General features: G+C 39.5%; 1 protein-coding gene across 4 annotated transcripts in view; it reads right to left on the bottom strand.

Annotated features, from left to right (window-relative positions):
- Positions 1–23,312, bottom strand: part of lingo1a (leucine rich repeat and Ig domain containing 1a) — a 126,392-nt gene that overhangs the window by 8,605 nt on the left and 94,475 nt on the right. The window contains exon 1 of one of the 4 annotated variants that reach the window (XM_046860195.1): positions 17,373–17,514. The exons of the other annotated variants lie outside the window; for them this stretch is intronic. The gene's annotated coding sequence lies outside the window, so the exon portion shown is untranslated. Of the gene's footprint in view, positions 1–17,372; positions 17,515–23,312 lie in introns of those variants that run through there. 4 annotated transcript variants of the gene reach the window in all.

The following is a 23,312-nucleotide window of genomic DNA, read 5'->3' as shown; positions in this document are numbered from 1 at the left end:
AAGCTGTGCATGCTAATGATACCAAAACCTTCTCGTCTGACAGGTTGGCATTTATCCCCCAAACCAAAAACAAACCTACATTGAAGTTTCTTCTGCTGTTTACAGTAAAAAAAAGAAAACGAAATACAAAACGTGCCATCTGCGAGAAAACACAAGTGACAATCCCTGTTAAATACTCGAGCTAAATATGTATGATCTGTTCAGAAATCCCTTCTAAGTCTGCTGTCGCTGCTATTAGTGGGAAAGAGTTAAGAACGTAAGCCACGACAGGTTCGCTCGCACTGCTCACGGGTCCTAATCCTGACGCATTTTTTTTTTTTTACATCAATTTCCATTTGTGTGGCTTTGAATCTCCATCCCTCACGGACCGCTCACATGCAGCCTGAGTAAGATTGACAAATTCATTTCAACACCCACCACCGTTTATACTCTTTTACGGTTTCAGAAGTCAACTAGTCACCTAAATATAATGCCTTTGAGGTGCTGAGTTTAAGCATGTACGCTCTTATTCCGAACTCAAATCTCCATCAGGGAAAAGTCCAACAACTAGAAAACTAGAATCTGGTTATACACACACATATATACACACACAGGATTGATGTGGGGACGATGAACATGAATGTCCTAGAATGTCCCAGACTTGAACCCTATTGAACATCTTTGAAAACGCCCACTGACGCTCCCCATCCAACCTTCGCCATCTTGAGAAGATTTACCTGTAGAATGGCAGAAAGTCCCCCCAATCCAGGTGTGCGACGCTTGTTGCGTTGATCCCAAAAAGACACAAGGCTGTAACTGCTGCCAAAGAGGCTTCAACTAAGTACTGAGTGAAACGTCAACATTTTTTGTTTTTGTGTTTTTGTGTAAAATTTTTTTTAGACATTTCTAAAATTCTGTTTTTACTTTGTCATTATGGAGTAATGAGTGTAGATTAATAATAATAAGAAAAAATCTATTGAAACAATTGTAACAGGCTGTAACATAACTACATTGAAAAAAAATTAAGGGGGTCTGAATACTTCCCGAATGCACTGTGTTTGTGTGCGTGTGTGTGTGTGTGTGTGTGTGTGTATATATATAAAAAATCACACTTTTGTATCTGTTCTAAATGTACCTTAAATTAATACTTTTCAGATTTTCAATACTCTAATCGACATGAACAAATATTGATGCTTTATGCAAATGTATGTTTATTATTTGTGAAACCAAAAATCGAGCCTGAAGAATAAATATTCTTATAAACTTTTAAAGAAATTACGGAATACGGACCTTGAAATATGAAAGAAAAAAAAAATTAAATTAAAATGACCAGGAAACTCTATAATTACCTGCTGTCTAATTACACAGTCCGTTGCTTATAGTATATTAAATGCAGCGGAAAGAAATGATAGGAGGCTTTGTTTTATTCATCATATATTCATTTTAAATGTATATTCCCAATATTCTTATGCATTTCCTTAAAGCTGCTTTGTGACCATGTCCTTCGTTAATGGCGCAATACATATAAAAATTTACTATTTATTCATTAGCATTATTATTATTTTACAATGTTATAATCAGTGTTGGGCAGTAACGTGTTACCGGTAACGCGTTACTTTTGACAGTAACTAATACTGTAACACGTTACTTTTTAAATAAAGTACCTCCATTACCGTATGGTGCGTTACCCGTTACTTTTTTAAATGAATGAATTTGGGCTGAAGTGTAGACTACAGTCTGACCTGCTTACAGCAGAGACGCGCTGTAGGATTGGTGGATGAACCACAGTAAACACGAAGAAGACGCACTGTGGGCGTGTCTCCGTTTATTCAGGTCTGTGCGGCAGTAATGGCGAGTCGAGGCGAGAGCAAGACGAGTTTCTCAAAGTGGAAATATGATCATTATTTCACTTTAGTTGAGCATAAAAACAAAAACCTTTTAAGTCAAATGTAAACTGTGTCTTTCTGGTTCGAAGCTCGTATCTACTGCGATAAACAGCAACTCCAATCTGTTGAAGCTCCTCCAGAAACTCCATGATAGAAGCTAGTAGCTAGAAGCTAACCCGCTGTTCTACATTGTTGATAGTTTTCATACTTCAGCTGTGAAAGGAACATGTTTAAGAGCTCAACACAACAGCAGAAGCCACTTTAGTGTTTGATTGTGAATATATTATTCAGCTTGTTTTGTTATTTATTTCAGAAATGCTTGTGATATATTCAGTTTGTGCTGCTCTGACTTTAATAAAATAGTGTTTAAAAATTACTTTGTGTTTAAGTCAGTTTTGTGTTTGTAGACCATAACGCATAAAAGGGCATTAATGGGAACATTAAAGAACGTTCTTTAAAAAAGTAACTAAAAAGTTACTTTTAACAGTAACGCATTACTGGTGTAAGTAATCAACAAAGTAACTAAGTTACTTTTTGAATGAAGTAACGAGTAACTTTAACTACCGTAATTTCCAGACTATAAGCCGCACCCACTGAATTTTACAAATATTTTTATTTTTAACATAAATAAGCCGAAATTAATGTACTTTACACAGGCTTTACCAAAAGACAGTGTCTGTAACACGGTGTAATGGGTGAAATATGCTGTGGCTCCTTTAAGAGCAGAGCGGCATTTTGGGAACAGCACGTCACTGCATTCTCCCGGTATTACTGCGTGTGTGTGTGTGTGAGACTGAGGATTATGTGCTCATTATTTTCTGATGCTCAATTCTAAGTTTCTTTGACTAACCCATAACGCTTTTGCCAAGAAAAATAAAAAAGCACGAGTTTTGGAAACCTGTCTGTGCTTATATGATTTCTGTTGTAACTGGAGTTAGCGAGCTCTCCCTTCACCCAGACTCAACGCGTTACAACGGCTTGTATCTAAACAGTAGCCTACCAAGAAAGTCATTGTTCACTGTCTTCCTCCTTCCTTTCACAACTATTTCTCTCAGGAGTTTATCTTTTGGCATCGTCATGCGTTTAAAAATCAACACCGGTGGAAGTTTTTTCTCCTGATGCCGTGCAGCTCAGAACACAGGTGAAGTGTGTTTTTTGGTCTAATTCATTGGTCTAATGTTATGTCGCTCAGTGTTTTGGCTTGAAGCTTGTGAAACCGGGAAAAACCCAGGAAAAATCCATAAATTACCAGCTTCGTTGTTTAAGCCGCGGGGTTCAAAACGTGGAAAAAAGTAGCGGCTTATAGTCCGGAAAATAAGGTAGTTACTATTTTTTAGTAACTAGCACAACACTGGTTATAATACATTATTATGTGTACTATGTATTATTTTGGCACACACACACACACACACACACACACACACACACACAGCAACATGTGTGAAACACTTCATGTGCTTCTGGTGCTTTCTGAAGTGAATATAAAGGTAACTGCAGGCGTTACTGTGATTGAAAAGGGGGCCCTGGTGGGACGCTGGAGTGCGTAATGTGTCGCAGTTTAAAGTGGGAACTAGTAGCTGTTGCTGGACAGATGGGACAGTCTTTATCTCCAGCCAGGAGCTGCTGTTTGCAACAAGGTGCAGAGTTCCGACAGAGGGCAACTGCTTCATATCCATACTAAAACCCTATCAACACACACACACACACACGCACACACACACACACACACACACACACACAGATCCTGTATGTACACACCTCTCCATACAATCTTAAAGGATTATTAATGTGCTTTCTCTCTTTTCCTGTCTTTTTCACTGAAAGCCTTCGACCTTCATGTCATCTTCTCCACCGGCTCAAATAGTAAACTGTCAAACATCCAATATGAGGCTTAGAAGACAATCGCTTCCTGAAAATGTTATCCTACCTTGTTCTGCGCATGGCCTCACGTGATGGCTGCCTCGTGTGGAGCTCGCATGTTGCTTCAATTAATACATCTACACTGGTATGCTAGATTACAAACTTGAGATGAATCAGACTACAACTCTGTGGAGAGGATTTTAGTAAAGCAAACCTAGAGTAGTCCAGTCTGAAAATTGAACTGAGACTGAACAAGAACCTGGGCAGCCTGTGTGGACAAAAACGGTCGAATCCTTCGGATATTGTAGAATATAAATCAACAGAGAGCAGATAGTTATGAAGAGTTATTCTGAGATCCTGACCTGTAGATGAATCACTTGGGATGACCAGCATTTCTGTTTTGCTAGGATTGAGTTTGAGTTGATAAGCGCTCATCCACAAAGATATGTCAGACAGGCATGCTGAGATACTAGCGGAAGCTGTGGTATCTGAGGCAGGAAAGGAGAAGATGAGTTGAGTGTCATTAGCATAGCAATGGTAGGAAAACCCATGTGAAAATATGACTTCACCAAGAGAGTGGGTATAGAGGAAGAAAAGAAGGGAACCAAGTACTGAGCCTTGTGGGACACCAGTGGTGAGTCTGCGTGGGACAGATGTGGATCCAGGTTACCTGGTTTGGATCCATGTGAATCCATGTTACCTGGTAAAAGCGACCTTCCAGGTAGGAAGCAAAACCGTTCCCATGCTGCTCCTAAGGGTTGACATGAGAGTCTTATGGTTGACCTTGTCGAATGTTGCTGATTGGTCGAGGAGGATGAGGACAGATGACAGCTTAGCTGATCGAGCAGGATGCAGATTGCTTCCCCTGATCTTGATGAGCTCACAGACTCTGTAACATCATATATCAGTTTCCTTGAGGATATATGCATTCCTACCAGACCTTATTTAACATACAACAACGATAGGCAAAGGTTCTCAGCAAGACTCAGACAGCTTTGTTAAGCCAAAGATAATTCTACAAGAATGGGGACAGAATCGTATACAATCAGGCTAGGAACACACTAATCAGGCTAGGAACACACTTACAAATGAGATTGGAGTGGTGAAGAGGAGCTACTCTAAAAAAGCTGGAGAATCAGACAAAGACAACACCTACATCTTAATACTCCTCCCAACCAAACTAACCCAGCGCTCTGTTTTGAGCTCCACCTGTCAGTGGATCAGCAGCTTTCTGACAGACAGGCAACAGCATGTAAGACTGGAGAAATTCATGTCAAACAGCCGTACTATCAGCACTGGTGCCCCCCAGGGATGTTCTCTCCCCACTGCTCTTCTCCTTGTACAACGACTGCACCTCTACAGACGACACTACAGTCATCAGCCTTGTTGATGATGGGGATGAATCTGAATACAGAGGCGAGGTTTGACAGCTGGATGTCTGGTGCAGTCATAACAACCTGGAGCTCAACACGCTCAAAAACAGTGGAGATGATTGTGGATTTTTGGAGAAACCACTCCGCACTCCCCCCAGTCATTATCATGAACAGCACTGTGGCAGCAGTGGAGTCATTCAGGTTCCTGGGCACCACCATGAAGTGGAAGAATCACATCGACTCCTTTGTTAAAAAGGACCTACAGAGGATGTACTTCCTTTGCCAGTTGGGGAAGTTCAACCTGCAAACAGGAGCTGCTCAAACAGTTCTACTCAGCCATCACGGAGTCCGTCCTGTGCAGTTTAATAACCATCTGGTCAAGGCTCAGCTACACAATCAGACATCAGAAGACTCCAGAGGAGGGTTCGAACGGCTGAAAGGATTATTGGTGCTCCTCTGCCCACACTACAGGAACTGTGCACATCCAGAGTGAAAAAAAAGGGCTCAGATCACTCTGGATCGAAGTCATATTCTTTCTGAACCTTTGCTGTCTGGCCGACGCTACAGAGTACCGATCTCCAGGAGAATACAACTTTTATTCGTCTAAATCTTTACTTTTTTGTGCAATAATTTTCTATATTTATTTTCCTTAATAAAAATGTGCACAAATTCCATGTAAGTGCAAACATACTTGGCAATAAATCTCTTTCTGATTCTAAAGATTGTCCTCTGCCTCACAGGCTGCACAGGAATGCATGAGCGATGTCTTCTTTTTCCACAGGCATAACACACCAAAAAAAAACGTTTCAGAAAGCCCTTACACAAAAACACACTTTGAAGCAGCCTGTTTTGGGGAGAGTTCGTCTCTTCTGAGTAACAGCACTTTTTTCTTTCCAATATCCTCAAATATGATAATCGATTGCCTTCATATACGTTAAGAAACTGCAGCTCAGCAGCTCCTTCCCGCCATGCTAGCTAGGCTAGTTATGCTAGGAGACAACTGGAAATTTGACCTTTCCAGCAAGCATTGCTAACATCAGGGAAAGCTACGTGATATCGATTTACTCTTCCTATATAAAAAAAGGGAAGTTTTTCTTTTTTATTTTCTCCTCTTCATGAAAGAATGCTCGATGCTCTGGGGTGGGTTTCCCACCGGTACATTAAGAGCTTATAGGCTTTTAAATGCTTTGAGGCACTCAAAGGAGTCATGCATGCGATAAACACACACACACACACACACACACACACACACACACACACACACACACACACACTGTATATATGTCAGGAAAGCACTAATACTGTAGGCTATCTGCCAGTTTAAGTGAGTTCAGCAATTTGGGAGGAAAAGTACATATGCATCACATTCTATTTTCCTGGATTTGTAAAGGAACCTTTTCAAGAAGTATGCCGAGTCATTTTTAGCCGCCGTTCGCTTCGAGCGAGCAGCAAATCCGTATCCAAACAGAATAATCAAATGTCTTCGACATTTCTGTGCCATAATCGTGCTCTTTCCTTTGTGTGTAAATTGACTGCTGAATACAAGCGTATTTAACCAGTGATAAAAGTATGATGACCTGTTATTTAAAGCGAAAAACACACACACACACACACACACACACACACGCACTATATGGCCTCCACTCAACAACACATAAATAATGGAAGGAAAATTCATGCACACAAGTCAAACTATTTGTACAGTTTAACTCTTGAGCAAGAAAAATGCCATCTCGAATAGCAAGGCGTGATTAAGAGGTGAATTCTGAGCTCCCAAGAATTAGTCATAGGAACGTTTGACTAAAAAAATAATAATCTTTAAGTGATATGTGGGAGTTTTTTTTCTCCGGTATCTACCACGATTCGGTGACGTGTTCCGGTCGTGAGTTGCTTTTTTTTTCCCTAGATGCAAAATATCGTGAAGACTTTGCAAGGACTTTAGAAATACATTGTGCGAGAATCTGTATCTGTAATATATACAGCATGTATATGTCACTTCTATTAAAATGTTTTTCTGATGTGTGTGTATGGAATGTGCCATGTGTGGTATTTATGTATGAAATATTGTAGCTTGTTATGTGTAGGTGTCTGTAACTAAACATTTTGGTGCCACCATTGTATGTATTAGTGACCCAAATTAGACACAGATTTTGGGGGACAATGTGTGGATGGAGAAGTGGGACGTATTAAAATGCATTTTTGAGTTGTTTCTACAACAACACCTGACTATAAATTACCATAAAATATGACCTTTTTGAACATTCCATTCCACATTTGCTGTTATTATAACCGCAAATATTAGTAAACTCACGTACTGATATAATTACATATATAAATAAAAGTACTTAATGTAACATATGGCTTTAGTTTTTCAGTCACCATGTGCTTTTGGATGAGACGTGGTATTATTTCAATTTCTATATCAGACACCAGAACGAAACTACAGAAGTCCTAAGAGGCCGTGCATTAGCATTTTAGCTTTTTTTTATTTATTTTCTAGTGATCTCAGTTTAACAAAAGTTGTTTCCTTGTGTGTTTTGTTTCCTTTATATTTCTGTGTATTTGACATAAGAGCATGTTCCAGAGAAGCGGCACGATCGCAGCACCGTCATCAACTAAAACCTGTTAGTTTTTTTTCCTTCATTCATTCTCTACTGCAATCTATTGTGGGTTTGCTGGAATTGAATTTACCTTTAGTTCCATTTTAAGGCTTTTAAGTAGAAAACACAATACTAAACAAGTTAACAGCAAACACACACCATACTGCTTCTGCTGAAGTAATCAATATGGAAAGGAAATTGGAAATCAAATGTAATAGATGACCATTAAGCTGAACACATTCAGTACTAATAATGAGACGATGTCACCAATGACAAGTTTATCAAACTGCAATATTAATATATATATATATATATATATATATATATATATATATATATATATATATATATATATATATATTATTTAAAAGACCACAGATTTTTGTTTTGAAGCATTTTTTCCATCTGTTACATAAAACAAATAATCCCATTTTGCTACCAGTTTTTATACACTTTTTTATGATGCAATTATATATATATATATATATATATATATATATATATATATATATATATATATATATATATATATATATATATACATACACACACACACACACACACACACACACACACACACACACACAAAGGAATCCTATTTAGCTGCGAATTTTTATATATTATTTATAAATACCACAGAATAATCCTATTTTCCTACCACTTCTCCATTCAGCAGTCTTTATAATGTTTTATACATTTTTATATGTACAAAGAATCATATTAATCAGAGGATGCCTGCATATCAAAGTATTGAAGCAAATCTTGTATGCAGGCCGGCGATTAATCATTAATACATACTGCGTATAATCATTATACTTAAACCACGAGAAGATTTTAAAGCCAAGATATTAAATCAAGATCGTGTAGCAATAATTCTATTAAGTGGAAGAATATAATTGCTGCTGAAAGACACAATGGCATTGTTCACCAGGTTCAACTCTCCTCTGTGAATACTATTTTCTAATTCGATCCCAAGTTAGTGGTGAAATAACTGAGATAATATGGATAAAAGGTTTCCTTTACTCTCTCTTTTCTTTCAGTTGGCATATAAATAGTCTCCAGAAGTATTGGCATTATTAATAGAAATGGGCAAAAGAAGATAAAGGGATTTTTGGTTCACTTCTCTGTGCACATTTTCAACATGAGTTCGACCAAAACCGCTTTAATGCTGTTATTTTAACGCTGCGTTGTGAAGTTCCTGTGTTTTGTGTGAAACAGCTCCTTTCTTACGAACCTTCTGAAAGACTTGTTAATAAAGTGTTAAAAATTAATAACAGTTCAGCCTGAAAAAAAACAAAAAAAAAACACCAGAGTGAACTAAAGTGTGCGAGAAACTGTTATTTATGGGATCTTTTTCCTTCTTTTCCAGCCTTTTCGACCGTTTCTGACACGCTCTAGCTCTAATTGTCCTTAATAGCATTTTAACTGCTTGTGTATTTTTTTTTATTAGCTGATATCTGCAGGTTAAACTGTTTAGCCATTTTTTAGGGTAATGGATGACGATATATGACTTATATACATTATATATTATATTTCATATCGCTGGGAAACAAAAGCTAATGACAGCATAATATATCATTTAGGGCTGTCAAAATGTACAAATGAATAACGCGTTAAAGCTAATAAATTTGAACGGCACAAATTTTATTAACAGGCGATTCTGTTTGAGCAGTTTTTTTATCAAAAATATAAATAAATAAATATAAATGAGGCGAGACGAAAACCTTCAGCACAACGCGACGTCCTTTCTTTACTCATATAGAAAAACATTTATAAACTATTGTATAACAAAAATGATTTTTAAACACTGAACATCCGTTTTACTGATGCGCTGAGTCTCCAATCGGCACCAAAATCCGGCGTTTAAAACAGTCCGTGTGGAAACGTAGCTCTATGTTGAGTTTGGTTTCACTAATAATAAACATACATTTGCATAAAGCATCAATATTTGTAAATGCCCATGCTGACTCAAGTATTAAAAACTCGACAGGCATTCATTTAAGGTACATTTAGAAACCAAATAAATCACGAATAAATATTTGAATCGATTGACAGCCCTAAAATAGATTTTTTTGTTGCTGCAAGAATTTTGTTTTTCTTTTATTCATTCAACATTTTGCCTCGACAAGAGATTTGAGAAAATTCTACGTTATTTTGAAAAGTAGTCCCTCTAATGGGAAGATGAGATAAACAAATGAGATAAATGCAGTATACTGCGGCTTTTATAGGATTTTATTTTGATGACGGGTGCCAATAATTCTGGGGTACACTGTAAATAAAGAAAAAGCAGTTATGCTGAGGGTGGAAATGCTGGAAAGGGTGTGGTTATGTATATATTAGGGATGGTACGATTCACTGATTTACATAAAAGTCAACAATTTCATGTATCGGATACAAGTTGGATCACGATGCGTAGTTTTTAACGTATTCGCATCAATAATAATAAAAAACAAATCGTTAATTTGCGAACAATTTTTGACCTGTGGATCGATTTCTCCTCGTTTCTCGAGCGCTTTCTCTCAGCGCCCCTGCTGTACGTGAATATGACAGAAACCGAGGCGTGTCCTGAGAGTCGAATTGAATTGCATAGCATCGTTTTTTTTTCCATTTTATTTATACATTTTCTGAATCTGGTTTGTGATGTAAATTCAGGAACTACTGTTTCAAAATAAAGATGGTGCATATGCACCTTTAAAATACAAGGGTCCAGGTTGTTGTATCACGTCACTTGACAGATTAAATCCTCCTGCTGTCAGCAAGACAGGAGATGATCTACAGCTCCAATCCTATTAGAGCCGGATGCTGCACTGCTCTACTGAAAAGAGACAGGACACTACAAGAACAAACCATGCACTGTTTCAGTGCCCATCATTTACACCTCCTAAATAACCCCAATCAGGACACCGGCCTTTTTCCTACAGCTCATTGCACCTTCAGAGGAATGACAGTGAACAACATTTAGGATTCAGTTTTGCTTGTTTGGGCAAATGGTGAAGAAAAAAACACTAGCAATTTGCAAACCAGTTGCTGATTAATGGCTGGGAAAACGTAATGCCTCTCGAATGATATAAAACGTCCTGAGCTCAAGTCAATACTGTTTACTCATTTAAAATTTATCCCCTCGGATGCAGAGGCATGAAAAAAAACCATAACTGCTCACTCTAAAAAAGGGAAAGGGAGCAATAAATTAGAACATTTGCCTATAAAGATTGCATGCTCTAATATAAAGAGGAAAAGAGAGAGACAGGAAAAAGGGAGGGACGAGAATAAGAATCAGGCTGCAGTATTCGCTGATGAGGAGCTGATAAATACAGCTCTAGTTTAATCTCAATTAAGCAGAGAAATACAGAAGTAGCGACATTTCCAGTTTAGCAGTAGGATTTTTGATTCCTTGCATTTTTTTTTGTGAGACACATGAAAGCTACACTTTTCTACTTCCTCGACCGGCCAGATAGATACAAACGGAGATCTGTCCTGCTGATTTGCTGAAAAAGGGAAGTGAACCCATACGTGTTTTCTTCTAGAAGCATTTACTTCTGTTTCGTTATATTTGTCGACTGTGAGATACATTTTTAGGACTTATGGATTTGTGAGCCAATGGATCACTTACTAGTGAGCTCTCCATGAATGCTACGTCTACACTGATCGTTTCCCAGACGTTGAGGATGAGGAGAACCTAAGACGATTCGTCGTTTCCGCCCGGAACCTTATCCAAAGTGACTCATACATCTCAATCATACAACTGAGCATTAAGGGTTAAGGGTTTTGCTCAAGGCACAGCAGTGGTAAACCATATAGAGGAAAGGGATAAAGTTCAGCCAAATGTGGTTCTTCCCCAAACCCGAGCTGGAAGACTCAATCCTGTTCCAGCATGGGTTGGATGTATGTAGAAGATCTCTTGCTACAGAGCTCCAGTCCTATTGGGATGAATGTGAATGCTGACTGCACCCCAGGAACCTCCTCACCTTCTCACCTACATCACTACCTGACTTTACTATTATTTTTTCAACACCCCTGTGTCTGGATGAAAATCTCCAAAATCTGGTGGAACATCTTCCCAGAGAAGAGGGAACATTATTAAAAGAGCAAATGAGTTGTGGAATTTGATGTTCAAAAAGCTACTTAGCTTGTGCGATATTTTGTCCAAAATAATTGCCAGGGGTAAAAAGTGAAACATATCAGGACAGTTTTAATGCAGCAAAATTGTTTTTATTATTGACTGCAGACAAAATTGCTAATGTTTACTTTTTTTTAATAGTTGTTTAATAAGGAATCACGTTTTGTTCCTATTGTTGTGGACGACTGGTTTGATTTATGTGATGTTTTAGTTTTGCGTCTGTGATTCGCAGGTAAACATTTCTATGTTTCCTTCGTTCGGCGGTGCGTATGTTTCACTCGAGCTGTAGACAGTCAATTATCATGTGCAACGTCCAAAAAACAGACTGCAGACTGGACACATGCTCAAATGTTCAATAATTGTTTTTTCTTATGAAGCCGGATATTTTTGCAGCTCTAATAATTTTCTGTGCCGTTGAAAGGTTTCTGGAGACAAGAGTATTTCTTGCAGAGTTTACTTTTTCTTTTTTACCTTTTTTTTTTTCTTTAGAGAAAGCAATTTTCGGAGGGATGAATCTTCCACCAGACAGCCCTGCTCCATCTCTCAGCCAGGCCACGCCACCTCTCAGAAATGCTGAGCAAACCCTTCTTTTTACTAATAATTAAAACTTTTCTGTCTAATACAACAGACTAGATAGAAAGTAATATTAGAAATGGCGTCATCGGGTACGGCGCTCTGGTCGGTTCTCGGATAGACGCTCGTCGTTGGAGAAGTCACATTGCAGGAGAGAGTGGGAAATCTTCTGACACTGACAGAATTTAATCGGAGGAAATGAATGATCGATGCGGCCATTAATGAGCTGTCAGTTAACAAACTAGCTATCAGATCTTACCCTCGGATTATAGGAATCTTTTAGGATTTATTTATTTGTCTCCAACGACATTTAATTGCTCTGGATAAGGGCGTCTGCCGAGTGCCATAAATGTAGCGTTCGTTCACGTCGGCTGCTAATCCATTTTATAATATACGCAAGTTGATATTAAAGGACGTGCTGTAGCTACTTGCTAATTATATTCTGACTAGCTAGCAATATGCATTAGATTAGATAAGGTTACAGTAAGATTGCAAGATGCTGTGGTCAGTAACCAAAAAAGAAAAATGATCATCAAGGTCAAAAAAAATTTTCAATAAATAAATAAATAAAAAACATGCAAATCAAATAAAGTTTTTGTCACATTTGTCAAAAACACATTTATACACATTATGAGATGTGGTGAAATGCTTTTTTATGACTGTCTAATATGTAAATAGAAATATATAAATTTGTTTTCGATTCTAAAGTATAAAGTTATACTATAAAATATTCTTTTTCTTCTTTCAGCTGCTCCCATTAGGGGGCACCACAGCAGATCATTCGTCTCCATACCCCCCATCCTCTACATCTGCCGCTTTCAACCCAACTACCTGCATGTCTTCCCTCAACACATACATAAACCTCCTCCTTGGTCTTCCTCTTTTCCTCCTACCTGGTGTCTCCATCTTCAGCTCTGCTACTTCCAGCTCCACCTCCTGTCTTTTACTCAGTGCCACTGTATCTAATCCATACAACATCTCAGGTCTCACCACAGTCCTATAAACTTTCCCTTTCACTCTCACAGATACTCTTTTATCACAAGTCACTCCTGTCACTCCTCTCCACCCACTCCACTCTGCATGCACTCTTTTCTTTACTTCTCTAACATACTCTCCATTACTCTGCACTGTTGACCCCAGGTACCTGAACTCCTCCACCTTCTCCACCTCTTCTCCCTGCAACCGTACCCCTCCACCTCCCTCCCTCTCATTCGCAAACATGTGCTCTGTCTTACTCCTACTGACTTTCATTCCTCTTCTCTCCAGCATGTACCTCCACCTCTCCAGGCTCTTCTCAACCTGCTCAATACTCTCACCACAAATCACAATATCATCCACAAACATCATAGTCCATGAAGACTCCTGTCTGACCTCGTCCTTCAACCTATCCATCAACACTCCAAACAGGAAAGGGCTCAGAGCCGATCCTTGATACAATCCAACCTCCACCTTGAACCAGTCTGTGGTTCCGACTGCACACTTCACTGCTGTCACACTGTCCTCATACATGTCCTGCACCACCCTCACATACTTCTCTGACACACCAGACTTCCTCATAAAATACCACAACTCCTCTCTCCACCCTGTCGTACGCTTTCTCTAAATCCACAAACACACAATGCAGCTCCTTCTGTCCTTCTCTATACTTCTCCATCAACATTCTCAAAGCATAAATATAAGATGCAGCAGGGATCTTTTAGATGTTTTTCAAGTTGCGGTTTAAAGTCTGCTGTAATTTCATATAGTTACACCCTTTTACGAATATGGTAACAGGATGACGCCTTCATACCAGTGTAGTCATTGATGCATCATTAGGTTTGGTATCATTTGAATGACCATTAAAGAAGATGCTTGTCTTTTTTTATTTATTCTGAGAAGCTCTTTTAATTTGCACAGGAACAGCTGCGCCCTTGATCTGACAGTGGCCAGCTCAATCTGTCTCTGAAGCCTGTGTGTGTTCTCCGGAACTCCCTAATGCTATTGATCACTGTGGGCTATTTTATTTCCCTGGACCGGGCTCAACTCTTTCATTTGCATTCTTCTCTTTCACATCCTTCTCCATCTCCGGGCTAGCAGGAAGAAGGCAAGGCCAGAGGAGTTGAATGGGTTTTTCGCTCTAAGCGTGGCTAAAGGGAGAAGAGGCCTTAATCAGACCAATGAACTGTCCTGGACGAGGTTATTGTTACACACTGCCGAGTGCTTTACTGAAGACGGAAAGAGACAGAGAAAAAGGCAGGAAGGAGAGAACAAGGACGAGGCTGCTGCAGATCATCCTCCTCTCTCATCTCTGAGGGACCTCTCTCTTACAACCCTTTTCATCCTCCAGCTAAGAGGCTTAGGAGCGAATGCTGACCCTCACGCTATCGATAATTATAAGCTGAAGGAAAACGTCAACAATGCGACGGTGCAATTTGCTGGGTGTTAACCACAAGGGAATTAGAACTAATTAAAGATGAAATTACTCGTCTAAGCTGCCTGGTGTTCTCCCGAGCTCCGTCTCTTCCAGTCTATCTCCGGCCTCGTTATTCAAAGAACCGAGGTCAAAAATAAATAAAAAAATGGCGATGGATAATGGCGGTAAGGGATTTGAGCAGTTTTGAGAAACCCTCTATTTTCTAGCCTCTTTGGCACCCTAGGTGGGATCCCATAAATAAAAACTTATTCGCAAGCTTCCATAACGAAAGGTTAATCACATTTCATAATAATGATAGCATTTTTGCAAATTTGCATTTTTTTTAATTCAAGTAAGTCATATTTATATACTGTATATTAAACTTCAGCGGAAACACAGGTAAATTATTTAAATGCAAAAAAACTAAATTTAACACAATCATTTAGGAAAGCATGGACAACATTCCCTGCCATGCTTTTTATCTGTACTTCTCTTCCCAACAACAGCGCCCACTACCACCAGAAAAACACTTTAAGTAATAATAATAATAATAATACTCTCAGTCGGGTGGGGTGAAGGCAGCCACAGGACAGGGGGCGCTCATCTGCACCCCTAGCTGGCTGCACCCTAGGCGACTCCCTAGTTTGCATATGCCTGGAAGCGGTGATCTAAAAATGATCTGTTGTCTTTTTTTTTTATATGCAAAACAGTCAAGGGAACCCAGGACGGGAGTTTTTCCGCTCAGTCTGTGCACATTCATTCCGACTTCTGATGCGTCTGGGTTCTCCGTTTTCCTCCTCCATCCCAAAAAAAATAAATGTAAATTCCTGAAATGAACTGGTCTTCCATCTTAGGTGTAGCAGGGTGTAAATTGTTTATTCTAAATGAAGTGTTTTCTATATTCATTAGTTTGGGGCATCGAAAAATGCAGCCGTGGTGATATTTGGCTAAACAAACGACCTATTCGGTGTCCAATTCGGAGTCCTTATTAAGCCAAAACTAACAACTGAAGCTGAATAATGAATTTGACATTTGCATATGAGGCAAAAACATGGCCTGGGGTATCTGCAATATGAGTTATTTACTTGTTTTTTTTTTTTTTACTTGACTCTGGCAACAGTTATCACACTCAAACAATTGAGCATTGAGGGTTAGGGGCCTTGCTTAAGGGCCCAGCTTTGGTAAAACTATACTGCTAAAAGCACCGGGACACTTGATTTTTTTCACCCATATGTGGCTCTTCCCCAAATACAAAGTTATAGTCCACGATTCTTTTAATGCGCTAGCATTCAAACCTGTTCCAAAGCCAGCTCCTGAAGATATGCTTTACATGGGTTGGAGTGGAAGATCTCCTGCTGTAGAGCTCTTAACTCAGTCCTATTGAACACCTTCAGGATGAATGTGAACTCTGATTGCACCCCAGGCCTCCTCATCTTCTTACCTACATCAGTACCTGACTTTACTAACACTCTTGTAGCTGAATGAAATCACACTTAAAGCACAAAATCTGGTGGAACATCTTCTAAGAAGAGTGGAAGTTTTTATAATAGCAAATAGGGATTACATGTGGAATGGGATGTTCACAAAGCACATATCAACCTTGCAATCAAGTACCACGAACTTTATTATCCATAGAGTGGACAAACTATGAACTGAAGCAAAATAATGAATTAGACATTCGCATATGAAGGAAAACCTTGTCATGGCGTAACTGCATTATGACTAGTGAGTCATTGATATGACAGTATAGGAAAATGTAATTATAATTTATTGCTTATTTAATAAAAAATGAAGGGACTTCAAAAAAAAATTATAGATCGACTCGATTGACACCAACAGTGGCCCTCGTCCGAACAAGAACCTGGATCAGCATCCTTCTTTTCTCCTTCGTGATCACAGTTATGCAGCACGTCTTTATAAAACAGACTCAAGTAATTTCAGATCTTGCTGTTTCTTTAATCAAACCTGGCTGCATGATAAAGCTTTTTCCATAAGATCTCTCTCTAACCAATCTACCATCACCACACACAAGCGACTACAGCGCAGGAAAACGCTAACTCAGAAATAGACCTTGATGGCCACTATTTCATTTCCTTTTATAAATTGCTTTCTCATCAATTCACCCCATTTCCCTTCACAACATGTCTTTAAAGTCGGAAGATTGAAGACGTGCAAGCTAACACATGCTAATGAAACGCTAGGGGGATGGCAGGAAACGTTACGTAAAACAAAACAATATAAAAAATGTGGAAGCATTTAAAATATAGGATTTTTAACTCGGGCCCCGAAACCAAGCATGTTCGCCAGACGTTTCCTGATTATGCCGTTTGGTTCTAACGTGTAATTAAACATAACAGCTCCCCTCCCGAAAATTGAAAGAACACTGTAATTTTTTCTTACAGTCGAACACTCATTTTGCAGTATTTATATTACAACACTTCCGCGTCTAATTTGCTGAGAGAACAGGACGCCGTTTTCGCTACAGTGAATCGGCTAAATTGCATTTCTACACCGAATGAGACGTGTGTTTAGCAGGCTGATGAGCGCTGATAAAACAGCAGCATTCATCACTTTAGAAACCATAGCTGCTACCTTGAGGATTTACACGGGATGCTCGGAGACCCTCTTTCGGAAATCTTGGACTGTAGCAATGGAACCGAGATGAGATCCGCGCCAGATCAGAGTCGACCAGCCTAGCGCATCGGGTGTTGCCGATTTTTATTGTATTTACTCTTCCTTACAGAAATGTTCCAGATCTATCAAAAAAAAAAAAAAAAAAAAAAAAGTCAAGGGCTCTGCTGTGCACAGCTTTTTTCAAGTCTTCCACTGGTTTCTGATAGGATTTCTGCCTGACCATCCTAAAACATTAAACCGCTTCTTCTGAAGTCGTTCCTTTGTTTACTTGGGTTTGTGCTTCGGGTTGTTATCGACCTGGAAGGTGCACTTTTTTCTTTACCTCCATCTGCTGCTAAATAAATCGCTGTTTTTGAGCTATTCATGATTCCCTCAATCTTGACTACAGACCCAGTCCCAGCTAAAAGAAGCAGTTCCTCGAAGCATGACGCTACCACCACCATGCTTGACTGTTTTATTTCATCTTTCTTTTTTTGCACTACAAAGGCGTGTTTGTGAAAAGACGTCAGACGGCACTTTAGTAAATTGTTGATTTGCTCTCTATCTGAACTAAAGACATAAAAGTGAGCTTTCTGTCCCATATTGAATTGCAGAACATCACATTTTTTCTGTTTAATGTATTGTATAATTTTTTCTGTTTAATGTATCGTATCATTGGTTATGCATCAAGATAAATGTATAGTAGCTTCACACACCCCGTGTTCAATGGCAAGTTTCGACCTTCAATATAATAGTCTAATAGACTGGAAGAATAAAAATAAAAATAAAAATAGAGCGCATCTAATAACAATCTAATATAAATACATCGTTTTTTACAGACGCAAATCGCATCGACGTATCACACGGATAACTTTCATGATGCGAATCGTTGAATCTTACCATCCCTAATACACACAATACGCACAGTCGCTTTACTTCGACTGTTTTATTCGCTTAATCTGCCTTTTAATTGAGGTTTCTATACAATCATATTTTTGTGTATTCAATCATATGCAATCTATCAAAACCGTCAAATGGGCTTTGAGTGCTTTGAGTCACAACTTTCAGGTGACAAACTACAATATCATCTTTCATGAAAGTTCTCCCACTTTTCCCTCTCTCCCACTCTGTCTTCCTTTCTTTCCCTTGTCCTTCGAGAATCTGTAAATAGGACATCTTTAAATATTCTTCCCGTCCTCCCAGAGGCCTTTGGGGAACGTGCACATGGACACACATAAACACTCGTGTACACATGCACACATGCAACCCATGGTTCAATTTTCACTGGTAATCACCAATAGAGTTCTGGGGATGTTTTCCCGAGGACTTCTGACATGTGTTAGTGTGTCATCGCATCACTCTCTATCATTCACGTTGGCTCTGCTCCTGCCTGTTTTTTGAGATTTTTTTTCTTCTGTAGTAGCCAGATTTCCTGCCTTCTATTGCTCCACTCTCGCTCTTTCTTTCTCTGTGTGTCTATCTATCTTTCCTGCACATGTACAATTTATAATAGTTTCCTTGGAAGTGGAAATTCAAATATATTATGTAGAGCACTATGTAGCCACAGGAACCACTAGCAAGCCATGAGATTTAGAAAGTGACTGCACACTGACTGGTTGGGATTCGAGCTTGAATTTATGACCGACTCATCCCGCCGAACCCCGGCTCAGTTCGGAGCGCTCTAATGAAAGAATAATAACAGTCTCTCAGGGTCGCTTGAAATGAGCAGTGAAGCGTAAATCAAAAGGCCACTCGATTGTTACTTGACAACAGGGCTGCAAAATACTGAAGGCAAACATAAATGTGGATTAAAACAAGCGTCAGCCTTTTTTTTTTACGTGCCGAGGAAAGAAATCCCACAATGCGATTTTAATGGTCTGTGGTACAGTAAATGGTCGTCCGAATCAAATTTCGCCCAAAAAAAGAGGTCACGCACGAGTGTGAAACGTGCGTAAAAAAAAAACACATTAGGGACACTTTAAAAGCGGAGAAACACAAAGCAAAAAAAAAAGCCTCTAATAAAGCTTTCGGAAATGAAAGTAAAGTGCGAGCAGCCATTAGAGAGGAACCGAGTATCGTCTTTGATTTTTATGTCGTTCGCGTCTTGTTGACGAAAGGCCAAATAGCTTGTGTTTGGGTGTGTGTAGGTGCGTGTGTGTGTGTGTGTGTGTGTGCGCGTGTGTGTGTGTATACGCTGTTATCATCTTCTGATACTGGCTACAAAAGTACTCGCATGGAAGATAAATGGGGCTCTTGGAAAGAAAAAAAAGACACACAGACCATCGACGGCCTACAGCACTGTCTCTCTCTCTCTCACACACACACACACATACACACACACTCACAGAGTAACTTCGGCTTCACGTCTTCATTAGCTGAATCCACCCAGATCATGAATTCGGGCATATTACAATTAAACATTAATACCTACTAAACATTGATCTTGTCAGGGCAACATATTTAGGGTTCGGCGTAAATCAGCGTGACTGCTGCAGATAAATGAACCAATCCAATCAAAGAATGCGTATCAGTAAGGCTGTGCTTAGCTCAGCTCCTTTTCGAAAACTCAAAGTCCACGCGGGTCTAATGCTGATGGAGAAACCAGGCCAACTCTTGGTAATTTATTACCTCTCTGATCTACTAAGCATGCACATCAATCAGTCTGGGCCAAAATGACTGAGTGTTGCCTTGAGATTCTCCCAGCAACAAGGCAGCCATTGATTGGTCCATCAGCCCATCCCAAACTCATCACTCTCGACTACATTCTTAGGAACCTTTCCTCCTTATTCTTTCTTATATAAATAGTTTGATTGGCAGAAATAATCTGGAAAATCTGAATATCCGCTCAGGTTGAACATTTTGGAGACAAGGTGAGAGAGGCACAAGAAGAGACATGGAGTTTATAGTAGAAGAATGCAAAACACGGAGCTGGCAGGCAGGAGGGAACGAGGAAGGCTAAGAAGAAGGTTTATGGATGTGGTGAGAGGAGACATGCAGGTGGTGGGTTTGAAAGAGGCAGATGTAGAGGACGAGTCTTATGGAGACTGAAAATCTGCCTGTGGTGACTCCTAAAGGAGCAGAAGAAAAAAAAGCAGAAGAAAAAAAAAAGCAGAAGAAAAATCTTGAATATTTTCCATTTGAACCTCAATTATGATCTACACTGATCAGCCATAACATTATGAGCACCTGCTTAATATTGTGTTGGTCCCCTTTTTGCCGCCAAAACAGTCCTGACCCATGGAGCATTAAGAGCTTAAACTTCTTCAGCAATTTTAATTACAGGAGCACATCTGTTGGATCAGAGCACACGGGCCAACATTCGCAGTGGTGAACCCTGTCGCCGGTTCCCCACTGTTCCCTTTTTGGAGCAGTTTTGATAGATACGGACCACTGCAGACCAGGAACATCCCACATAACTGCAGTTTTGGAGATGATCTGACCCAGTTGTCTAGACGTCACAAGTTGTCAAACTCACCCAAATCCTTAGGCTCGCCCATTTTTCCTACTTATAACACATCAATTTTAAGGACAGAATAGTTACTTGCAGCCTGATAAATAAACCAACCCACTATATCGTAAAACATATATCATCGCCGGTTTGACGTGTTCACCGACAGCCGATTAATAGCCCCTGCAATCTTTTTTTTTTCTCAGCTGAAATTCTGGCAAAGAAAAGATTTCAGACTCTTTTCTGCAGCATGACTTTTTCTACGACGAGCGACGAACCGTGAACCAATAGGTTCTCGAACCTGATGACGCGATTAGCGTGACAACTTCAAACCACCTCGGGAAAATGTCGAAACGAGTCAACACTACAGCAAGAAGACAAGTTTATTGCGTTATGGAGGAAAAAGGAATGTTTGTTTGACGTTTTTATTATCAAGGCATGTCGTTAACAAAATGAACGCTACAGATTGTTTGCTGCTAGCTAGTTTTTGATGGGCGTACAGTCTGACATTATGACAACTGAGATCCTACAGTGCGACATGGGGATCATGTTTGTACAGTCTGGCAAGCAACATTCATAGAGGATTATAAAAAGTCTGGCGCTATCTCTGTTTTACAGCTGAGCAATTGTGCATTAAGGGCCTTGCTCAAGGGCCCAGCAGTGGGAGCTTGAGGTGCTGGGATTTGAACCCATAATCTTCCAATCAGAATCAATGAGCTCCCACTACCCTGTAAATTCGCCTCTATGAAATCTGACATGATCTTATTTTTTGCTGAAGTCAAAATACAAGAAGTTCTGTTTTGATGTCACATATTTTTATTTTTATTGAGTGTTTGAAACCTGGTTGTGTTGACCTCAACATCCAACAAGCAGAATGTCATGCAAGTAAAAAAAATCGATCAAAAATAAAATATCAAGTCCACAGGATTGATTTGAGGAAGAAAATTTCTTTTAAAGATTAGCCATCTCTTTTTTCCCGTTCCCGTTCGGACTATTCGTGGCTACGACTGGAAGCTTTTCTGGTTTCATAGTGAAGGAACAAGTAGGACTGACCTTTCAGAACAGAGTAATATGGCTGGACTGAAAATCAATGCACACAGATAAAGATCTTTGCACAGGCTTTCCAAAACTACACACCTCCTCAGTACACTTCTCTCAAACCATCATGCATCAGGCTTTGACTGTTGGTATGGGAACTTTGGAAGATCTCTAGGAGATCAGCCTCGATTGGTTTAAGAATAGCAGCCTTGAAGAACAAAACCCTGCAATTAGCGTTCTTTCAGAACGTGGCTTCAAGAGTCTTACCGCTTTAAGATGCCACATTGAGCACCTGCTTGTGCTGTACTTTCAAAATGGTGTTGACGATAAACAAAGGTACATGCTGAATAGAACTCGACAGCCTCGACTACCATGCACAATGACTTCAGGAGAAGGATAATCCTTTCCATACTGTCTCCAGCAGGATCCACAGCAAAGTTTATATACAAAAAATATATCACTATGTGCTAACTGTTACAACGCCACCAAGCACCATTTAGGATTTAGCATTTGGATCGGAACGCACCGCCAAGCTGCCATTGATGGGCCCTTGAACAAGGCCCTTAACCTCAACTGCTCAGTTGTAAGTCGCTCTGGAGAAAGGCTATAAATGTAAATGTAAATTATCGTATAACAGGGTTGTATCTGTTCTATTGTTTTGAAAAAAAATCTACAATATAAAGTGGGCATACAAAAATGGGCGTTGACTTAATCAATAATATTTACATCATTTCAACAGAACGCCAACACCTAAACTGATACTATGTTGACTCTTAAGCATGTAGCAACAGCTAGCATTGCTGCTTTACACTTCCTGTGTTCTGGTTTCAACCCTGGGCTAAGCTCAGTGCTCGAAATGAGTCAAATCTTATGGGGGTCCCCAGTTGTTGTGTAATTCATTTTACTAAAATAATCCTGCAGGGGCGGTCCCGGTCCTCTTAGCCCCCCTCAATTTGAGCACTGGCTAAGCTTACTGAGTTTTACTGTACATGATCCCAATTTCACTTTGGTTTCCTTCCTTTATCTTCTAAAATTTCCGAAATGTCGAAACATGAAAAGACCTGCTATGCTAGATTGCCTCGAGCTGTAAAAAAAGGTGGATGTGTGTGATGGAGTTCTTCAATAGTTCGGAGTCAGACCCATGCTAAATTCTCCAGCTTTGCCCCAAATTTTGCCAACGGCTCTGTATCTGGTGTGACCAGGATAAAGAATGAATAATTATTATGTTATTTAGACTTTTTCTGTTATTTCACTCTTTTTGTTCAAACATTTTTAATTCTGTTGCTATTTGCATGGGGTTATTTATTCACTTCGAAGTGGTGTGAGCGATACTGACTGCACACCCACATAATGGAAGGTATCACAGGGTTACGGTTCTCTGACTAAGTAGAGGACTGACGTTTTTTTTTCCACTAATAGCTACGTTGTCACTT

This window comes from Silurus meridionalis, chromosome 10 (genome assembly GCF_014805685.1).
Source record: "Silurus meridionalis isolate SWU-2019-XX chromosome 10, ASM1480568v1, whole genome shotgun sequence".
Lineage (NCBI taxonomy): Eukaryota > Metazoa > Chordata > Actinopteri > Siluriformes > Siluridae > Silurus > Silurus meridionalis.
The sequence above is the reverse complement of the archived record's forward strand: the minus strand, read 5'-3'. Positions and strand labels throughout refer to the sequence as shown.